Here is a 22,719-nt window from a genome sequence, read left to right as displayed (position 1 = left end):
TGCCTCCCATATATTGACTCGATGGTATGTAGGTGGAAGTGAGATAGTTATAATGATGTATAGTGCTGTTGATTAGTTAATTGGAGGTGAAATTTTTAGTTTCACCAAGCAATTACCTGACCTCATTAAGGTCTTTAAAATCACCCAAAAAGCCATTTTGGCTGAAGCAGCTGCTCCTTGTTTGGATGTTGTTTCAGGCATTAAGAAAAGCACAATGCTAGTGGTAACCAGGGAATATAAGCCTGCAATTTCTGGAATATATTGTTCTGAATCTTAGCCATTATTCATTATTATCTATCCTGTCTGAACATGAGACACTAAAATCTGTTTACATCTGTATGGTACTTCTTTTCAGACAGTTTTTTTTTGAAGTATCATGTTTACAAAATATGTATTTTTAACAAATGAAATTGTTTTTGAAAACAGTGTCAGCTTTATTTTAATTTTTAAGGAAACTTCTTGTTAAAGTATAACTTACATACAAAAAAGTTCATAATCATGGGTGTATGGCTCACAAAATGAATACATTTGTTGACACAGAATATGGAACTTCTAGATCTCTAGAAATTTCCTTTTTGTCCCTCCTCTCTGGGTTACTGTCCACAAGGCCATCCCAAGGGAAACCATTATCCTGATTCTAATTTTTTTTTTTTAAGATTTTATTTTTTAAACATGGGCTCAAACTCACAACCCCGAGATCAAAAGTCTATACTCTTTCAACTGAGCTATCCAGGTGCCCCTTCACAATCCTGATTCCAAATAACATGGACTCATTTGCTGATTTTTGAACTTTATATAAACAGAATTCTACAGTATGTTTTCTTCAATCTCTGGCTTCTTTAGTTTACTTCTTTTTTTTTTTTTTTTAAAGATTTTATTTATTTATTCATGAGAGACACACACACACAGAGAGGCAGAGACATAGGCAGAGGGAGAAGCAGGCTCCATGCAGGGAGCCTGACGTGGGACTCCATCCTGGGTCTCCAGATTCAGGCCCTGGGTCCAAGGCAGGCTCTAAACCACTAAGCCACCCGGGCTGCCCCTAGTTTACTTTTTTGTTGGTAAAATTCATCCATATTATCGTGTGATGCTATTTGTTCATTGTAGTAGTTCTTCTGTATGAAGAACTTCTATGTAGTAGTTCACTGTATGAATTTTCATGCTACTTTAAGTAATCCATCTGAACATAAAAAGCTGTACTGCAAAGTTTACAAACATTAAAAAAATATATCACTGTTCACGTATTATAACCAGGCACTTATTTTTCAAAAGGCACCATCTGTATGTAATTCTAAGATTTCTAGGTGCACAGAAGGAAAGATGGCAGAAAGACCAGGAGGTATCTTCAGGAAACAAATGACTGCAAACTGTCACATATCAGAACTGAGAATACCAATATCTAAGCTACTTCCTACTTCCTAGCTTTTCCACTCAGGAAGATTAAATTTAAGGAATTTTTAAAAAGATTTATTATTTATTTATTTATAAAAGGACTTTGTTTATTTGTTTATTTATTTATTTGACAGAGAAAGAGAGAGAGCAAGAGAGCACAAGCAGGAGGAGCAGCAGGAAGAGGGAGAAGCAGGCTTCCCCTGGGACAGGGAGCCCAACGCAAGGCTCAGTCCTGGGACACTGAGATCATGACCCCAGCTAAAGGCAGATGCTTAACTAACTCAGCCACCCAGGCGCTCCTATTTATTTATGAGAGAGGAAGTGGGGGATCCCTGAGTGGCACAGCGGTTTGGCGCCTGCCTTTGGCCCAGGGCGCGATCCTGGAGACCCGGGATCGAATCCAACGTCGGGCTGCGGGTGGATGGAGCCTGCTTCTCCCTCTGCCTGTGTCTCTGCCTCTCTCTCTCTGTGACTATCATAAATAAAAAGAAAAAAAAAAAAAGAAGGAAAAAAAAGAGAGGAAGTGGGACAGAGGAAGAGGAAACAAAAATCGTTTTAAAGTTTTAAAAAATTAATAATGCTTTAGGAGGGGCAGTAGAGGTAAGTGATTCATCATCCTTTAAAAACACCCAGGCTCATCAAATCTCATCACTCTCCAAAGACAACTACAGGGAAAAGTTAACGGTACCCATCCCCCCAACCCCTCCACACCAAGATACAGGAAGAGAAATGCCTATTGAGTTTTCTCCATGAAACTTGTTTATATTTTTCTTTTGTAATTTAATTCTACCTCCTCATCCTTCCTTACCTCTCTACTTCTTTTTATTCATTTCCTTTCTCCACTCCACCTATCCATACTACCACCCCCCTTTCAGGATTTCTCTTCCTCATTGATTTTATTTCCCCATTAAGAATAAAAAAATGACTAGTCTCAGTTCTTTAGATGTCACAATTAGGGCCAAGATATTCTTGGCCCTAATAGTGACAAATATATAGAAATGTTCAACTTTAAGGTGGAAATTCTAGGCTTGAGGAAGATGTTGCTGGAGTCCTAGAACACTGCCCTCATCCCTCTAAACAGTTCTTTAGTTTAGCCTTTTTTGTTTTTGTTTTCTTTTTTAGACCAGGATAAGTGATAATAGTGAGAGTAATAGAAAAGTAATAATATTTGTTCCTCTGGAACGCCTGGGTGGCTCAGCTGGTTAAGTGTCCCACTCTTGATCTCAGATCAGGAAGTCATGGCAGAGGCCTCCAGGGGCTCTTGGAAGAGAAAAGGAGATGGGATTGTAGTCCCAGGGAGGGGGATGATCATGTTCAGAGACCTGGAGATGAAAGAGGTCAAGGAATAAGTATGACAAGAATCTCCAGAGGTTTTTGATTCCAGAATTTTGGAAATGGGATTATGGACTGGTATTCTCCTCCTCCAGTCACATAGATCTCTTGGCTTTTAGGTTTGCAGTTTCCTCCCTCTGGAATTCTCTTCCCCTAGACAGCCTCCGAGCTGGCTCCCTTACCCACAGGCTTGGACTTCCTTAGCCACCCTATTTAAAATCATAACCCCTCTTCCCTCATCCCCTCCCACAATCTGCTTTCCTTTATTTCACTTACTATAATTGTATATCATATTTTTACTTATTATTTACCTCTCCTCATTGAAATGGGAATGCCATGAGGGCAAGGATATTTGTGTTTTATCTACTGCTGTGTATCTCCAGCATCTGTATCTGACACATAATAGGTACTCCATAAGTGTGCATTAAATGAATGAATTAAAGAATGTATATTGAAAAAAAAAAGAATGTATATTGAACATTTACTATGTATTAACATATTAACATTATAGAAGTCCTCTATCATTTAATCCTCACAAAAATTCTATGAGGTAGATTAGCCCATTTTCTAGATAAGGAAACTGTCACCAAGAAGTTAAGCCCAAAACCTCAATTACTATACTAATGTTGTAATGTGACTTTCTTTGTGGAATCTTGTGACCTTGAGAATGTATCAAGCAGAGTATAATTCTAGCTATAAGGTTCATTTTATGTAATCTTTTTGCCTTCATTCAAGTCTAGCATTATATCTGGAAGGGGTGGGTGATGGGTGTTACGGAGGGCACATGATGAGATGAGCACAGGGTGTTATACTATATGTTGGTAAATTAGACTTAAATAAAAATGTTTTTAAAATTTAGAAGGGATTACAATACAGTATAGGAGATATGCAGTTTCTGTCTGTGTAGCCCAATATTCTATCACCCTAGGAAACCAATAAACTGGAGCACTATTCCTATTTTCTGAGGACATGAGCATTATAAAATATGCTTTCTACTTTTCAAGGTGTTAAAAAAAAGTCTGCCACTGGTCGATGTTGTTTGGTGTTCCTCTTAACCAATACACTGTTTGGTATCATTGCATTTATTCTTCATCTGACTTACTGATGAATGTTCCACAAAGGCCTCTGAACATAGAGCAGTGCCGTGGCTTCTTTTTTTTTTTTTCTCAGTGCCATGGCTTCTATAGGGTCTAAAATACATCTAGCTCTGTGTTTGGCATGTGGTAAGCTGTTAATACATGTTGTACTACAGAATGAGAGTGAAAACCCTACGCCTTCTGCAGTGGAGAGAAGAAATATTTCTCTTCCATAATGAGCTCTGCACCCTTTATGCTTCCTGTTCATTGGCCACAAAAACACAGCTTTCCTGGATGGCTCCAGGAGCTCAGCAGAATGCATGATAGGACTGCAAGTGGAGGAGAGTCTGCGGGGCTGGGGCATGGGTGGGGTGGTGTGGGGGTGGGGGATGTGATTAAGGCTATTCAAGCCTATAGGCACTACAAGGAGATGTTCTTTCCCCTCTTTTTACTGACATGAATATGAAGAGGAAGTGCTTTTGTGGGTTTATATTGGTTCTTTTCCTTTCAGATTTGGCAATTTCATTCAATTTGACATTTACACTTCTCAATTTCAACGTTAGTTAAAATATACCTATTTTGCTGAAAAAAGACACCATTTGTGGTTATTACTATTATTTGTATTGACATCATCCATTTAGCAATTGGAAGCAGGAAAACCCAAGTGTTTATAAATTATTTCTTCAAGTATTTTATGAATTGCAAAGAAATGATTGTAGAAGGAACATAAAATGTGTCTGCTTCAATGTCACACCCTAGTTCAAAGTTTTAGCCTTCCTTAGCTGCTTATGGAATCTGCAATACTGCAGACTTTCCATTAATTGTAAACTAGACCAGACTAATTCAATAAATGTTTAAAAAATGGCCCCTGAGTGCAGGTTCAGAGGTCTAGAGGAAGTGGTTTCTTAGACACCTGCCTCCCATATATTGACTCGATGGTATGTAGGTGGAAGTGAGATAGTTATAATGATGTATAGTGCTGTTGATTAGTTAATTGGAGGTGAAATTTTTAGTTTCACCAAGCAATTACCTGACCTCATTAAGGTCTTTAAAATCACCCAAAAAGCCATTTTGGCTGAAGCAGCTGCTCCTTGTTTGGATGTTGTTTCAGGCATTAAGAAAAGCACAATGCTAGTGGTAACCAGGGAATATAAGCCTGCAATTTCTGGAATATATTGTTCTGAATCTTAGCCATTATTCATTATTATCTATCCTGTCTGAACATGAGACACTAAAATCTGTTTACATCTGTATGGTACTTCTTTTCAGACAGTTTTTTTTTGAAGTATCATGTTTACAAAATATGTATTTTTAACAAATGAAATTGTTTTTGAAAACAGTGTCAGCTTTATTTTAATTTTTAAGGAAACTTCTTGTTAAAGTATAACTTACATACAAAAAAGTTCATAATCATGGGTGTATGGCTCACAAAATGAATACATTTGTTGACACAGAATATGGAACTTCTAGATCTCTAGAAATTTCCTTTTTGTCCCTCCTCTCTGGGTTACTGTCCACAAGGCCATCCCAAGGGAAACCATTATCCTGATTCTAATTTTTTTTTTTTAAGATTTTATTTTTTAAACATGGGCTCAAACTCACAACCCCGAGATCAAAAGTCTATACTCTTTCAACTGAGCTATCCAGGTGCCCCTTCACAATCCTGATTCCAAATAACATGGACTCATTTGCTGATTTTTGAACTTTATATAAACAGAATTCTACAGTATGTTTTCTTCAATCTCTGGCTTCTTTAGTTTACTTCTTTTTTTTTTTTTTTTAAAGATTTTATTTATTTATTCATGAGAGACACACACACACACAGAGGCAGAGACATAGGCAGAGGGAGAAGCAGGCTCCATGCAGGGAGCCTGACGTGGGACTCCATCCTGGGTCTCCAGATTCAGGCCCTGGGTCCAAGGCAGGCTCTAAACCACTAAGCCACCCGGGCTGCCCCTAGTTTACTTTTTTGTTGGTAAAATTCATCCATATTATCGTGTGATGCTATTTGTTCATTGTAGTAGTTCTTCTGTATGAAGAACTTCTATGTAGTAGTTCACTGTATGAATTTTCATGCTACTTTAAGTAATCCATCTGAACATAAAAAGCTGTACTGCAAAGTTTACAAACATTAAAAAAATATATCACTGTTCACGTATTATAACCAGGCACTTATTTTTCAAAAGGCACCATCTGTATGTAATTCTAAGATTTCTAGGTGCACAGAAGGAAAGATGGCAGAAAGACCAGGAGGTATCTTCAGGAAACAAATGACTGCAAACTGTCACATATCAGAACTGAGAATACCAATATCTAAGCTACTTCCTACTTCCTAGCTTTTCCACTCAGGAAGATTAAATTTAAGGAATTTTTAAAAAGATTTATTATTTATTTATTTATAAAAGGACTTTGTTTATTTGTTTATTTATTTATTTGACAGAGAAAGAGAGAGAGCAAGAGAGCACAAGCAGGAGGAGCAGCAGGAAGAGGGAGAAGCAGGCTTCCCCTGGGACAGGGAGCCCAATGCAAGGCTCAGTCCTGGGACACTGAGATCATGACCCCAGCTAAAGGCAGATGCTTAACTAACTCAGCCACCCAGGCGCTCCTATTTATTTATGAGAGAGGAAGTGGGGGATCCCTGAGTGGCACAGCGGTTTGGCGCCTGCCTTTGGCCCAGGGCGCGATCCTGGAGACCCGGGATCGAATCCAACGTCGGGCTGCGGGTGGATGGAGCCTGCTTCTCCCTCTGCCTGTGTCTCTGCCTCTCTCTCTCTGTGACTATCATAAATAAAAAGAAGAAAAAAAAGAGAGGAAGTGGGACAGAGGAAGAGGAAAAAAAATCTTTTTAAAATTTTTAAATTATAATGCATTATTAGTTTCGGAGGTAGAGGTAAGTGATTCATCAGTCTTTAATAACACCCAGTGCTCATCACATCACATGCCCACCTTAATGTCCATCACCCAGTTACCCCATCCTCCCACCCTCCTCTCCTCCATCGACCCTCAGTTTGTTTCCTATGATTAAGGGTCTCTTAAGGTTTGTCTCCCACTATGATTATGTCTCGTTTTATTTTTAACTTCCTTCCCCTATGATCCTCTGTTTTGTTTCTTAAATTCCACATATGAGTAAGATCATATGATAATTGTCTTTCTCTGACTTATTTCACTTAGCATAATACCCTCTAGTTCCATCCATGTCGTTGCAAATGGCAAGATTTCTTTTTTTCTGATGGCTGGGCAGTATTCCATTGTATATATACACCACACCTTCTTTATCCATTCATCTGTTGATGGACAGCTTGGGTCTTTCCATAGTTTGGCTATTGTGGACATTGCTGCTGATAAACATTGGGGTGCAAGTGCCCCTTCAGATCACTACATTTGTATCTTTGGGGTAAATACCCAGTAGTGCAATCGCTAGGTCGTAGGGTAGCTCTATTTTTAACTTTTGGGGGAACTTTCATACTGTTTTCCAGAGTGGCTGCAGCAGTTTGCATTCCCACCAACAATGTAGGAGGGTTCCCCTTTCTCTGCATCTTTGCCAACACATGTCGTTTGATGGCTAGTTAATTTTAGCCATTCTGACCAGTGTGAGGTGGTATCTCATTGTGGTTATGATTTGTATTTCCCTGATGTTGAGTGATGTTGAGCATTTTTTCATGTGTCTGTTGGCCATTTGTGTGTCTTCTCTGGAGAAATGTCTGTTCATGTCTTCTGCTCATTTCTTGATTGGATTATTTGTTCTTTGGGTGTTGAGTTTGATACATTCTTTATAGATTGTGGATATTAGCCCTTTATCTGATAAGACATTTGCAAATATCTTCTCCCATTCTGTCGGTTGTCTTTTGGTTTTGTCTACTGTTTCCTATGCTGTGCAAAAGCTTTTTATCTTGATGAAGTCCCAATATTTCATTTTTGCCTTTGTTTCCCTTGCCTTTGGAGATGTGTCTAGCAAGAAGGTGCTATGGCAGAGGTCGCAGAGGTTGGTGCCTGTGTTTTCCTCTAGGATTTTGGTGGATTCCTGTCTCACATTTAGGTCTTTCACCCATTTAGAGTTTCTTTTTGCATATGGTGTAAGAAAGGCATCCATTTCATTCTTTTGCATATGGCTGTCCAATTTTCCAAACACCATTTGTTGAAGAGATTGTATTTTTTCCATAAGATATTCTTTCATGATTTGTTGGTTGACCATAGAACTGAGGGTCCATTTCTGGGTTCTCTATTCTGTTTCATTGACCTATGTGTCTGTTTTTGTGCCAGTACCATATTGTCTTGGTGATTATAGCTTTGTAATAGAGCTTGAAGTCCAGAATTGTGATGCCACCAACTTTGGTTTTCTTCTTCAATGTTCCTTTGGCTATTTGGGGTGTTTTCTGGTTCCATACAAATTTTAGGATTATTTGTTCCAGCTCTGTGAAAAAAAGTCGATGGTATTTTGATAGGGATTACATTGAATGTATAGATTGCTCAAAGTAGCATAGACATTTTAACAATATTTGTTCCTCCAATCCAGAACATGGAATGTTTTTCCATTTCTTTGTGTCTTTGTCAGTTTCTTTCATGAGTGTTCTATAGTTTTCTGAGAACAGATCCTTTTTTTTTTTTAAGATTTTATTTATTTATTCATGTGAGACACACACAGAGGGGGGGTGGGCAGAGACACAGGTAGAGGGAGAAGCAGGCTTCATGCAGGGAGCGTGATGTGGGACTCAATTCTGGGACTCCAGGATAACACCCCGGGCTGCAGGCGGTGCTAAACCGCTGGGCCACCGGGGCTGCCCCTGAGTACAGATCCTTTGCCTCTTTGGTTAGGTTTATTCCTAGGTATCTTATAGTTTTTGGTGAAATTATAAATGGCATTGACCCCTTAATTTCTCTTTCTTCTGTCTCATTGTTAGTGTATAGAAATGAAACTGATTTCTGTGCATTGATTTGTATCCTGCCACACTGCAGAGTTCCTGTCTGAGTTCTAGCAATTTTGGGGTGGAGTCTTTTGGATTTTCCACGTAGAGTATCATGTCATCTGAGAAGAGAGAGTTTGACCTCTTTGCTGATTTGGATGCCTTTTATTTGGGAGAGTCTTTTTTTTTTTTTTTTTAAGATTTTATTTATTTATTCATGAGAGACACAAAGAGAAAGGCAGAGACACAAGCAGAGGGAGAAGCAGGATCCCTGCAGGGAGCCTGATGTGGGACTTGATCCCAGGACTCCAGGATCACAGCCTGAGCCAAAGGCAGCCGCTCAACCATTGAGCCACCCAGGTGTCCCTGGGAGAGAATCTTAAGCAGACTCTGTGCTGAACATGGAGTCTGACAAGTTCCTTAATTTTATGACCCTGAGATCACAACCCGAGCTGAAATCAAGACTCATCAATCTAACCCACTGTGCCACTCAGGTGCCCCTCAGGTAGATTAAATTTTAAAAATTCTTCTAAAATGTGCCTGTTGCTTTAACTTTTAATGAATAAAAACCTATCTCCTCACATAAAAAAAAAATTTCTTCTAAAGACAATTTTCCAAGATTAATTTGTTTAAGTTGTTACACATAGTTGTTTATGATAAGAAAGCTAAATAAAGAGCCAAGTGAGTGAAACAGAACCTCAAATTTATTTTAAGTCTCAACATAAAGTCTCTCTGTTCTTAGAGTATTTTTATGTAGTAATTTTAGGAAATTAGTTTGCATCCTACTCCACTTTTATGTTCCTGTTACTTTGCAGTTTATGATTATGAAAGTACTATGAAAGGTGCCTTGGGTTTGCTGTTAAGTTGCAGTGTGACTTTGGATTTCTTCTCTGAGTCTGTTACTTCTTCTCTGAGTCTTCTCTGAGTCTGTTACTTCATCATAAAATGTGGGGTTTGAACTGGGTCATCTTTAATGTTTCATTTAGTGGTAAGATGCTGTGTATTTCTGTTCTTAACTTCCTAAAGGACACATTTATCTCTTGTATTTCAGTGGTTATGCATTTGAGGTGTTGAAGGATGCAAGGAATCTCTCATTGCACGGACCCTCTGGTAAGTTCCAGTGTTGGGCTGCCTCTTCTACTTGCTCTTACTTTTTTTTTTTTTTTAAAGATTTTCTTTATTTATTCATGAGAGACACAGAGAGAAAGGCAGAGACATAGCGGGAACCTGATGGGGCATATGATCCCAGGACCCCAGGATTACCACCTGAGCCAAAGGCGGATGCTCAACCACTGAGCTACCCAGGTGCCCCTCTTCTGCTTGCTCTTAGTTCTAGAGTTGAGTCAAGGCTCAGTCTCTCTAAAAGCCTATCACAAGCTCACCCTAGGGAGGAGTTCTCGGGAAAGCATCCCCCCAGACTATCCATCCAAATAATAGAGTATTTAAGTGAACTCAAATGTTGATTACCATTCTTCTATCAAATTATTAAATTAATTCAACCATTCACTCAACAAACATTTCTGTCATTTCTGCTTTAGCATATCTAGGACAAATTCCTGGAATTGGAACTGCTGGATCAAGTGGTATGTGCATTTTTCATCTAGAGAGATAGACAATTTGGTCCCTATGTTTTATCATAATTCTGATTATACTGAACATGCAATTTTGATTCCTGTGTTTAAAATATATGTATATATATGTATATATATCTTAAGCTTATATATATATATATATATATATATTTTTTTTTTTTTTTAGTGAGCCTTACACCTAATGTGAAACTTGGACTCATACCCCAAGATCAAGAATTGCATGCTTTATGGACTGAGCCAGCGAGGCACCCCTTGAAATATTTTATTTTATTTATTCTTTAAAAAAGATTTTGTTTTTTTATTCATGAGACACACACACACATGCACACACACACACACACACACAGAGGCAGAGACACAGGCAAAGGGAGAAGCAGGCTTTATGCAGGGAGCCTGATGCGGGACTCGATCCCAGGTCACCAGGATCACACCCTCGGCTGAAGATGGCGCTAAACCACTGAGCCACCCAGGCTGCCCAAAATATTTTATATAAATAAATATTTTCCTTTATAAATATCATGTCAATGATTACATAATGTATTTCTTATGTAATGATGCCATAATTTCTTAATTATTTTATTATTGGGTTGTAAAACATTGTTTTGTTGTTACAAACTTTTTTTATTTTTTAAAGATTTTATTTATTTATTCATGAGAGACAGAGAGAGGCAGAGGCATAGGCAGAGGGGGAAGCAGGCTCCTTGAGGGGAGCCGCATATAGGACCCAATCCCGGGACCACAGGACCACACCCTGAGCTGAAGACAGACGCTCAACCACTGAGCCAACCAGGTGTTCCTGTTACAAACTTTTCTAAAATGAGCACAGTTTACTTCCATTTCAGTTTTATTCCTTCTAGAGTACATTCATAGAAAATGATTTGAGTCAAAAGGATGGATATTTGATAAATATTGTGAAATTATTTCCTAGGAAAGTTCTATTAGTTTACATCACTGGAGAACAAGACTCATTTCACCACACATTCACCAATGTGGAAGATTGTTTATCCACCTAATCTTTCTTAATTGCATAGGAGGAGAATGATATACTTTTATGTGTAGTTTTTAATAAAAAATTGAATTATTTTATATGCTATTTCTTTTTCTTCTTTAGTGTTTCATGTCTCAGTCCTTTTTATAGGAATTTGAGTTTTTTATATTGGAGGATATGACTTTTTGTCTTATTTATTACAGAAATATTTCTCAGTTTCTAAAAAAGATGCGTATAATTTATATGTGAGAAATTTTATGTAGTCATATGTAGCAATATCTTCTTTATGATAATTTATTTTTCTTAAGCTTAGAAAATCTTTCCTCATTCAGAGAACAAATGAGCATCTGCCTGCCTTAAAAAAATATCTCCCTAAGACTCTCCCTTCCCAATCCCCCTTCTTTATACATTTAACTCTTAATCTATCTGGAATTTATTTTACCCCACAGTATGAAGGGAAGGACCAGATAAAAATTTTCCTTAAAGTACCTAACCAAGTATCCCATTTACTCAATAATGGCCCTTTTACTTTATGGCCCTTTTATTATATTAAATGTCTAAAAATGTGTTGGCTTTTGGGTTAACTATAATGCTCTTACAATTTGGTTTCTGTATTTTATACATCTGTAGCTGAGTTTGAGGACTAAAATTTGCTTTCTGCAGCACATGGATGAGAGCACCTGCTCATCCTTAGATAAAATCAACTTTCTACTTCTTCCAAGGCATGGGCTAGCTTTTTTTTTTAAATTTTTAAAAAAAGATTTTATTTATTTATTCATGAGAGACACACACAGAGAGACAGGGGAGACACAGGTAGAGGGAGAAGCAGGCTTCATGCAGGGAGCGTGATGTGGGACTCAATCCGGGGTCTCCAGGATCACGACCTGGGCAGAAGACGATGCTAAACCGCTGAGCCACCCAGACTGCCCTGGGCTAGCTTTTTAAATAAAGAGCTAGCCTTCACATCAGAGTCTACCATATCTGGGTCTTCCCACTCATAACTTTTGTACCACAGCTGAAGAGGCTATCAGAATACAAAGCATGAATTTAAGAAGCACAGAACTTAGGAAGCTTTATATATTTCACTGTCTGAATCATCTGACATGGAGAAGCATGTACCCTGCCTCCCTCCAGTCCATATTTTTTAATTTAAATTCTATTTGCCAACATATAGTATAACACCCAGGCTCATCCCATCAAGTGCCCTCCTCATTGCCCGTCACCCAGTTACCCCACCCCCTGCCCACTTCCCCTTCCACTACCTTTTGTTTGTTCCCCAGAGTTAGGAGTCTCTCATGGTCTGTTTCCCTCTCTAATTTTTCCCACTCAGTTCCCCTCCTTTCCTTATAATTCCTTTCACTATTTCTTACATTCTACATATGAGTGAAACAATATGATGATGGTCTTTCTCTTCGATTGACTTATTTCAGTCAGCACAATACCATCCAGTTCCATCCACGTCGAAGCAAATGGTGGGTATTTGTCTCTTCTGATGGCTGAGTAATGTTCCATTCCATTGAATGGATAAAGAAGACCTCATCTTCTTTATCCATTCATCTTTCAAGGGACAGCGAGGCTCCTTCCACAGTTTGGCTATTGTGGACATTGCTGCTAGAAACATCGGGGTGCAGGTATCCTGGCATTTCACTACATCAGTATCTTTGGTGTAAATCCCCAGTAGTGCAATTGCTGGGTCGTAGGGTAGCTCTATTTTTAACTTCTTGAGGAACATCCACACTGTTTTCCAGAGTGACTATACCAGTTTGCATTCCCACCAACAGTGCAAGAGGGTTCCCCTTTCTCAACATACTCCCCAACATTTGTTGTTTCCTGTTTTGTTAATTTTCGCCAATTCACTGGTGTGAGGTGGTATCTCATTGTAGTTTTGATTTGTATTTCCCTGCAGTCCATCCATATTTTAAATTACAATACTTCAATGTATGTATTAGGCAAAACCTTAGATTAAAAGAATAGTGAATTTATTGGAAGCTTATATTTTTTCTATTTTTTCAAATGTCTATTAATATTTACAGTAAAAGCAAATATTTTCTGGATATAATTTATACTTGTTAATAACATTTTTATTTATTTAGGTGAAATTCATATAAAGTTAACCATTTAAAAGTAAACAACAATTCAATAGCATTTAGTGCAGTCACAATGTTGTGCAACCACCACTTTTATTCTGTTCCAAAACATTTCCGTTGTTCCAAAATAAAACCTGTACCCATTAAGTAGGCACTTCCCCATTCCCTCTTTTGCCCAGTTCCTGGAAACCACCAAGCTACTTTCTGTCTCTATGGGTTTATCTATTCTAGATATTTCACATAAATGGGTTAATACAAGGTGTGGTCTTTTTTTGTTTAGCTTCTAAAACATTAGCATAATGTTTTTGAAGTACATCATTCCTTTTTGTGGCTGAATAATATTCTATTGTATGCATATACACTTTGTTTATTCATTTATCAGTTGATAGATTGTTGGATTGGTTCCGCCTTTTGGCTATTGTGAATAGTGCTATGAACATGTATACAAGTATTTGGTATCTGTTTTCAATTCTTTTTGGTGTGTCCCTAGGAGTGGAATTGCTAGGTCACATGGTAATTCTGTGTTTAACAATTTGAGGAACTGTCGAATTGTTTTCCATAGGAGCTGTATCATTTTACATTCCCACCAACAATGTGCAAGGATTCTAATTTCTCCATCCTTGCCAACACTTGTTATTTTCCTTTTTACTTCCCCCTCCCTTTGGATTATAGGCATCTTTATTGATGTGAGTGCTATTTCATTGTGGTTTTGATTTGCATTTCTCTAGTGGCTAATGATGTTGAACATTTTTCCCATCTCCTTATTTGCAATTTGTGTATCTTCTTTGGAGAAATGTCTATTCAAGTTTTTTGTCCATTCTTAAATTGGGTTGTTTGCCTTTTTGTTGTTGAGTTGTAAGAGTTCTTTACATTTTCTGGGTAAGCTAATTATATAATTTACTGACCCTTATGAGATATATGATCTGCAGTTATTTTTTTCTATACTGTAGGTTGTCTTTTTTACTTTCTTGATAATGTCCTTGAACATACAAAAATTTTAAATTGTGTTGAAGCCCAACCTGTATATTTTTTCTCTTCTTGTTCATGCTTTTGTTGTCATATCTAAGCATGTACTGCCAAGTCCATGTTCATAAAGATTTAACCCTATGTTTTCTTCTAAGAGTTTTATGATTTTAGCTCTTATATCTGGGTCATTGATACATTTGAGTTAATTTTTGTATATGGGATGAGGTAGGGGTCCAACCTCATTATTTGCAGGCAGGTATCCTGTTGTCTCAGCACCATTTGTTGAAGAGACTATTCAATCCCCATCTATTAGTACCCCCATTGAAGAGCACTTGGCCATAGATGTATGGGTTCATTTCTGGACTCTTAGTTCTATTCCATTGTTCTAGATAGCTGTCCTTATGCTAATACCGCACTATTTTGCTTACTGTAGCTTTGTGGTAAGTTTTGAAATCACAACATGTGAGTCTTTCAACTTTGTTCTTCTTCAAGGTTGTTTTGGCTGAGGGTTTATTATCTTGCAGGTACTCCTACTATCTTACAGATACTTCTACACATTATGTTATTCATGTGACAACTCTGTAATATACATATTAATATCCACATTTTACAGGTTAAGTGATTTGGCCAAGGTTACAAATCTGGTAGTATATCTAAGATTAAGATTATTTAACCCTAGAGCCCACTTTCTTAAAAATGATATACCTGTCTCTGTCAAAGAGGAGGGGCCGCTGGAGCTTAATCACACTGTTTTCTTTTAGGTAAAAGGTTAGAAATCTTTCCTAGTAAATATTTCTCAATGGGTAACCCACAGTCAGACTGATCTGGTAATAGATATACTGAAACCCATTTTTTCCTTTCACATTTAGTACTTAATTTTTCTAAGGTTTGTTACTATTCAGACAGTTTTGCATCCTCCTCTACCTTCCTCTTTTTGTGATCTTATTTCTTCAGATGGATGTTTTGAGGTTATTTTCTATTTTGAGAAAATTACACAAATCTGATTTATTAGCACAACAGCTCAAAAGTGGTTCCTGTTGAAGTCTTCCACATTGTCAACACTGAGCTCCCCTTAGCCTCCTTCACTGGACAGGAAACTATGAGTGTGGGTAATGCTTGATGTTTTCAACTAAACTGTTGTTGAAAGAAATTTCAGTGACTTTAGGTGTATCAAACCAATATGCAAATGAAGATTTTGCCATCATAAGTGTGTATGGCTTTAAAAGCAAATACACAAACATATAATATTGGCAAGGAGCTTCTACATCTTTGATGTAGATTTATTTATATATTTATTTAATTTACGTTCAGTAAAATTCACTTTTTGCTGTATAAACTTCTGTGGGTTTGATAAATGCACCCTCGGGGTAAAAAATAGTTTTGCCACTCAAGAAATTCCCTCCTCATGCTGCCCCCGGTAGTCAGCCCCTCTTTTGACCCCCAATCCCTGATAACTAATCTGTTCTCTGTCCCTACAGTTTTGCATTTTCTAGAATGTCATATAGATAGAATCATACAGTGTATTGCCCTTTGAGTATGGCTTTTTTCAATTAGCATAATACATTTGATATTTATCCATGTTCTTATGTTTAGCAATAGTTAGTTCTTTTTATTGCTGAGTATCATTCCATAGTATGCACGTGCCATACTTTGTTTACCTGTTCACCATTTGAAGGACATTTGGATTGTTTCCAGTTTTTGGTGATTACAAATATAGCTGCTATAAACAGCTTGTATAAACATATTTGTGTGAATGTAAGTTTTTGTTTCTCTTGGGTAGATATCTAAGAGTGGGATTTCTGAGTTAGGATAAATGCATGTTTAATTTAATGAGAAACTGCCAAACTGTTTTTTTTTTTTCAGTTTCTTAGAGCTCTATAGTAACAAATTAATACAAACTTGATGGCTTAAAACAACAGCACTCTTGAAACTAGAGGGTATTATGCTACGTGAAATAAGTCAGTCAGAGAAAGATAAAAATCATATGGTTTCACTCATATGTGGAATTTATTTATTTTTTAAAGCTTTTATTCATTTATTCATGAGAGACACAAAGAGAAAGGCAGAGCCATAGGCAGAGGAAGAAGCAGGCTGCCTGCAGGGAGCCCAATGCGAGACTCGATCCTAGGAGCCCAGGATCACACCCTGAGCCAAAGGCAGACGCTCAACCACTGAGCCACCTAGGTGCCCCCTTATATGGAATTTAAGGAACAAAACACATGAACATAGGGAAATGGAAGGAAAAATAAAATAAATTGAAAACAGAGAGGGAGACAAACCACAAGAGACTCTTAACTATAGGAAACTAGCTGGGGCACCAACCCTTGGTGGCTCAGTCGGTTAAGTGTCTGTCTTTGGCTCAGGTCATGATTCTCTGGGATTGAGCCCCACATCGGGCTCTTTGCTCAGAGGAGAGTCTGCTTCTCCTTCTCCCCTTGCCCCTCCCCTGCTTGTCATGTGGGTGCATGTGCGTGCACATGCGCTCTCTCTCTCTCAAATAAATAAAATCTTAGAAAATAAAAGGAAAAGAGTTGCTGGAGGGGAAATGGGTGGGAGATGGGGTAAATAGGTGGTGGGCATTAAGGAGGGCACTCGATGGAATGAGCACTGGGTGTTGTATGCAACCGATGAATCACTAAATTCTACCTCTGAAACTAATAATATACTATATGTTACTTGAATTTAAATTTAAAACACACACACACAAAACAAAACAAAACAAAACAAAACAAAACAAAACAAAACACCAAAACCCAGCACTCCATTCCACAGTTGTGGGGGCTAGAAGTCTGGAGTCGAGGTGTGAGCAGGTTAAACTCCCTTCAAAGGCTCTAGGAGAGAATCTTTCTTGACTCTTCCTACTTTTGGTGGCTCCTGGCAATCCATAGCATATCTTGGCTTGCAACTGTATTACTTCGATTTGTGTCTCAGTCTTCACCTGGTCTTCTCTCATGGGTCTTCTTGTGTCCTTTCCTCATCTTTTGTGGGCACCAGTCATTGGATTTAGAGCTCACCCTAATGAAGTATGACCTCATCTTAACTAATTATTATCTGCAAAGACCCTAGTTCCAAATAAGATCATATTCTAATGTTCACAGTGGATATGAATTTTGAGGGAGGGCTCATACTCTATCTACCACAATGGCCCTACCATATTGCATTCTCATCAGCAGTATGTGAGAGTTCCAGTTGCTCCTAATTCTTATCAGTACTTCTTATCATCAAGTTTTGGGGGTTTTTCCTAAGCCATTCTAATAGGTGTGTGATGGTGTCTGATTTCTCACTGAACTATCTTGGAGAACATGAATTTATCTCTGAACTGATTACTTTAACCTGCATATGGAATATGCTTGTTGGCCAGGCCTTGGTCATATCCCCACCTCTAAAGGTAGGTGTGGGAGGAGTCAGCTCCACCTGAAACATGTGAATTGAGAGTAGGTAAGTGGATTCCTAGAAGAAAAATAAGCAGATGTTAACAGAAAAAAGAGGAACCAAAAATCGCCAGGTAAAAACAACTAATTTTTACTATGATTGGGAAAGTGCTCTTTGTAACTTGCTATGAACTGAATTGTGTCCCCTCCCCAAATTTGTATTTTGAAGCCCTAACCCCTAATGGTATTTTGAGCTGGGGTGGTTGGGAAATAATTAGGTTTAGATGAGGTCATGAGAGTGGGGCCCTCATAATGGTATTACTGACCCTGTAAGGAGAGACATCAAAGATCTAGTTATCTCTCTGCCCTCTCAGCCATGTGAAGACATGGTGAGATGGTGGCCATCTGCAAATCAGGATCATAGCTCTCACCAGAACCCAGCCCTGCTGCCATCCACATCTCAGATTTTTGGCTTCCAGAATTGTGAGAAAATATATTTTTGTTGTTTTGGACACCCTGGCTATAGTATTTTGTTATGACAGTCCTAGCAGACTAATTCTCAACTGCTTTTTATCAGTTTCTAACAACTGCTGTAATCAAAGCAAAAACTGCCCTTTGCCGATTGCTTCCCATGTGCCTTGGACTGTGCTGTGTTTTACATGACTCCAGTTTTCCTAGCAATTCTCTGGGAAAAATTTATTACTCTCATTCTTATTTTACATAAGAAAACTAAGGTTCAATGACTTTGCTAATGCGTCGAAGGTCACATGGCTCTTAGGTGGTGGATCCTGGATCCAAGCCAGGCCTCTCTGACTTCAGTGTCCATCCTAACAACCACTATTGATATCCTGTTCTCTCTCCCCAGCTAAATTAAACTCTGCTTTGAAATGGTGAGGGATCTTCTCCCCGACAGAGTTTCCTGTCTCTCACCCAGCAGTAGCAGACCTCGATTTGGTGTCAGAGCTGAATCTTGGGCACAAATGTGTCTCTTGCCTCTGGGTCAGGGGCAGACAGCTACCACCTTGTCCTCATACAGAGCTCAGAGGATGAATGGGCTTCATCAGATACTCCTGCTTTGCCTTCAAACCTGAGCAGATGCTGCAGGACTGTACTGCCAAGAGAGAAGATCTTTTTGGTCTATTGCCTGCTTCTAGTCTTTCATATGAATATCAAGTGGAGGCCAATGGAAGAGAGAGGGCAAACAGCTAGAGATGCCTCTTGTGTCTAGAGTGCTTAGGGATTTTAAGCTGTCATGCTAGCTTACACTCCGCCTTTAAGAATTTTTTTTCTTACCCAGTTCTATAGTAATTACCTATTCTTCTCATTCTTTGCTATAAGAGAAATAGTTGGTGTGTCTTGTGTCCCTGCTCAGGAGGGTTTATCATCTTTTAGAATTCAGTTCCCTGTTTGCTTTGCAGCTTAGTTCTCTAATGAGCTCAACAAAGCGAAAGTTTTGTAGATTTTCTATATTTTTCTTGTTGCTAGTATGGGAGCAGTGTTCCCTTGAGGTTCTCTACATCCTAGGTGGAAGTAGAAAAATAATTTCCAAAGTAATTGTTAGAAAAATACCAGCTCCACAGAGTGTGAGATATGGGGAAGAAAAGACTCTGGGGTCAAATAAGCTTTGGAAATTTGACATATCTTATTATTTTCTTTTGGATATTTACATGGAGTATTAACATCTTAAAGGCTCTGAGAAGGCTTGCAGAATAGAGAAATAAATTTAACTTTATTTATTTTTTTTGATTTTTTAAGATTTTATTTATTTTTCATGAGAGACAGAGAGAGAGAGAGAGAGAGAGAGAGGCAGAGACACAGGCAGAGGGAGAAGCAGGCTCCCCACAAGGCACCCGATGTGGGACTTGATCCTGGACCCTGGGCTCAGGCCAAAGGCAGATGCTCAACCACTGAGCTACCCAGGTGTCCCAATAAATTTAACTTTAACAATGTATCTTAAAAATTTGTATAGCAACACCTGGCTGCCTCAGTCAGTGGAGCTTCTGACTCTTGATCTTGAGGTCATGATTTTGAGCCCAATGTTGGGTGTAGAAATTACTTTAAAAAATTTGGTCATAGAACACCTCTTGTGCAGCACCCATTATTTCCCTTAGAATTACTGTTCTATGGAGTCTGTCTGGAAAATAGAGGACTACATATTGATGCTTTATTCTCTGCAAACCTGGAAATCCCTCAAAATAGTATCAGAATCCCTGTGGGTATTCCAAGAAGCAAGCCATCCTGCAGATTGGTTAGGGGTGCTGGGTGGTACTGAGGCACTCAGCAATGGCCCTAGTCAGTAGTTGGTGGCTCATCTTGTAGGCTATGATGTCAGAGAGAACACCTGAATGAATGAGACATAAGATTAAACACAAGGTCAAAATAAAGTGTCTATAGATCATTCCACTGGCTCTCAGCTCTGACCCACCCTATCACTTTCTCCAAAATCAGTCATAAATCTCTTCCTGGACACTATGTTTATACAACTCACTCTGATAGCTAGTGGTCACTATCCATGAGGCACACCCCAAATATGAAGCTGCTGTTGTATAGTAAGGCTGGATGTGGACCTATTCTATGGACCCTCATGTAAGTTTGAAATGAGTCTTCAGCCTCAATTTAAAAGTTTTAGCTTTTGGGCCCTGGTCTGACCTGTAGATTTGAGAGTGGCCTGTGGTCTGTGCCCTTCACCTCCTAGCTACATTAGCATTCTTTGAAGTAGCCTGGACATCTGTTGTTTCCATCTCCTTGTAGCCCTTTTGTTTCTCATCTTGGGACTCCACCTCTCTCCCTTTGAACTAACCCTCCTCCACTCCATATTCAGGTGGATCTGCCAACTGGTAATTGCTTGGTAAGGGCCAGATCTGGGGTTTGAACCCAAGGAGTCTGACCCCAAAACCTACTTCCATAAAAATTACACTAGCCTGCTTCCCAGTTCTAAATTGTGTCACTTTTCATTTATATAACATTTACTTTTTATTACTTTGTGTAGTGAAATATCTTCTATTACAAGGCTTCTCCCCAGCCATTTGGATAACCACATATAAGACATAACTGAATCAAGACTTAATATTATTTAAAAAAAAGTTCTCAAAAAATGAAAAAGGTGGTTCTCATCTCAAAATGGGGGAAATTTTCATTTTTTTGTTTTGGTGGTGGCATAAATTAGGTTCTTTTTGAAAAATAATTATTTTTAGTCTAAAGTCCTTTTTAATCCTTAGCTACTTCAGCTGAACTGTGGCCATGAATGATGATTAAGGAAGCTAACAGCTTTTTTCAGAAGGATACAATCCTAATTACCCTGGAAATATCAACTATAAATCAAGAAGGCTATCATGACTTAATTGTTCATTACACAAAAATTATATGATCCCTATTTCTTTCATGTCCTCTCTCTCTCTGTGTAAAAAGGTATTTAACTAAGCAATCAGGAATATTAACTATTCACAGTCTAGGCAAGTGTAGGCAAATAACCCCTGCAATAACACATTGGCAGCCACAGAAATGGCTGGCTGTGAATAAGCACACAGCACTTAGTCTGGTCCTTCTTATGTGTTTGCTGATACATTTGCAATTTCATGCACAGTTTTAAATGTTAGGCATTAATCTGAAATGGGCACTGAAGCATCAATAAAGTCTACATTTTGCCCCTTTTAATGAAAATGCTAGATATAGATGTAATGCAAAACTAAACATTTGGCTTACTACATTCTACTCCAGTAAATTAGCCAATGTTTGTCATCTTTTAAAAAAACTGGGAGTTTAATGCCTCATTTCACACGGTTTTGTTAGGGACAGATAGAAAGCTGATAAACAATCCATTTGTTCTATTACAGTAGCTCCTAGCCACACCACTGAAGTTAAGCCTCAGTGCTCATTTCCTTTACAAACTCTGTTGTGAGTTGAAGTGGTCGCTTTTGAATATTTGACTGAAGCAGTCTTGACAAGAGTGCTTTTTCAGAGGAACACAGACTGCGCTTTGTTGGACAGTGGCCCTAGAGTCATGGGTTCTGAAATGACTCAGTGAACCCAAAAGAGAACAGCACATTGGAGGGCCCTCCTGTGTGCTGTTATAGATTTTCATATGCATTATGCCCACAACAATCACCACAGCCCTGAAAGGTCCATGTGATACCTCCACTTGGCCTGATGAGGAACGCAGGGCTCAGAGATGAAGCTGCACAGGTAGTAAGTGATGACATCTAGATTTGAGCTCACTCACTATGCCACACTGCCTGCCAGATAGGACCTGCACCCCCCACCCCATCTCTACCAGTAGCATTTGTCATTCACAGAGGTTACAGAGGAGGTTACCTCCTCCAGGAAGTCATTGCTGCAATCTTGCTTGTTGACTATCCTTTTTATGCATTTTTATCACACTTTCTCAGTGCCTCCAGTGTAGCCCTTAGGAATAAGTCTGACTTTTATTATATTAATTGATTACTTGTTTGACTCCAAGAGGAAAGGCTATCTCTTAAATCACCTTTATAAACACTATAGGAAGGAACAAGACAGGGATGTCCACTCTCACCACTGCTATTCAAAATAGTACTGGAAGTCCTAGCCTCAGCAATTAGACAACAAAAAGACATTAAAGGCATTCAAATTGGCAAAGAAGAAGTTAAACTCTCCCTCTTCACTGATGACATGATACTCTACATGGAAAACCCAAAAGCCTCCACCCCAAGATTGCTAGAACTCATACAGCAATTTGGCAGCGTGGCAGGATACAAAATCAATGCCCAGAAGTCAGTGGCATTTCTATACACTAACAATGAGACTGAAGAAAGAGAAATTAGGGATCCCTGGGTGGTGCAGTGGTTTGGCGCCTGCGTTTGGCCCAGGGCGCGATCCTGGAGACCCGGGATCGAATCCCACATCGGGCTCCCGGTGCATGGAGCCTGCTTCTCCCTCTGCCTGTGTCTCTGCCTCTCTCTCTCTCTCTGTGACTATCATAAATAAATAAAAATTAAAAAAAAAAAGAAAGAGAAATTAAGGAGTCAATCCTATTTACAAT

General features: G+C 38.7%; 1 long non-coding RNA gene across 1 annotated transcript in view; it reads left to right on the top strand.

The window, feature by feature from the left end:
- The window catches only part of LOC121484275, a 78,922-nt gene that overhangs the window by 6,411 nt on the left and 49,792 nt on the right, over positions 1-22,719 (top strand). The window contains exons 2-3 of the long non-coding RNA XR_005985975.1: positions 9,753-9,811; positions 10,240-10,284. This is a non-coding gene — a long non-coding RNA (uncharacterized LOC121484275). The remainder of the gene's footprint in view (positions 1-9,752; positions 9,812-10,239; positions 10,285-22,719) is intronic.

Source organism: Vulpes lagopus, chromosome 2, assembly GCF_018345385.1.
Source record: "Vulpes lagopus strain Blue_001 chromosome 2, ASM1834538v1, whole genome shotgun sequence".
Lineage (NCBI taxonomy): Eukaryota > Metazoa > Chordata > Mammalia > Carnivora > Canidae > Vulpes > Vulpes lagopus.
The sequence above is the reverse complement of the archived record's forward strand: the minus strand, read 5'-3'. Positions and strand labels throughout refer to the sequence as shown.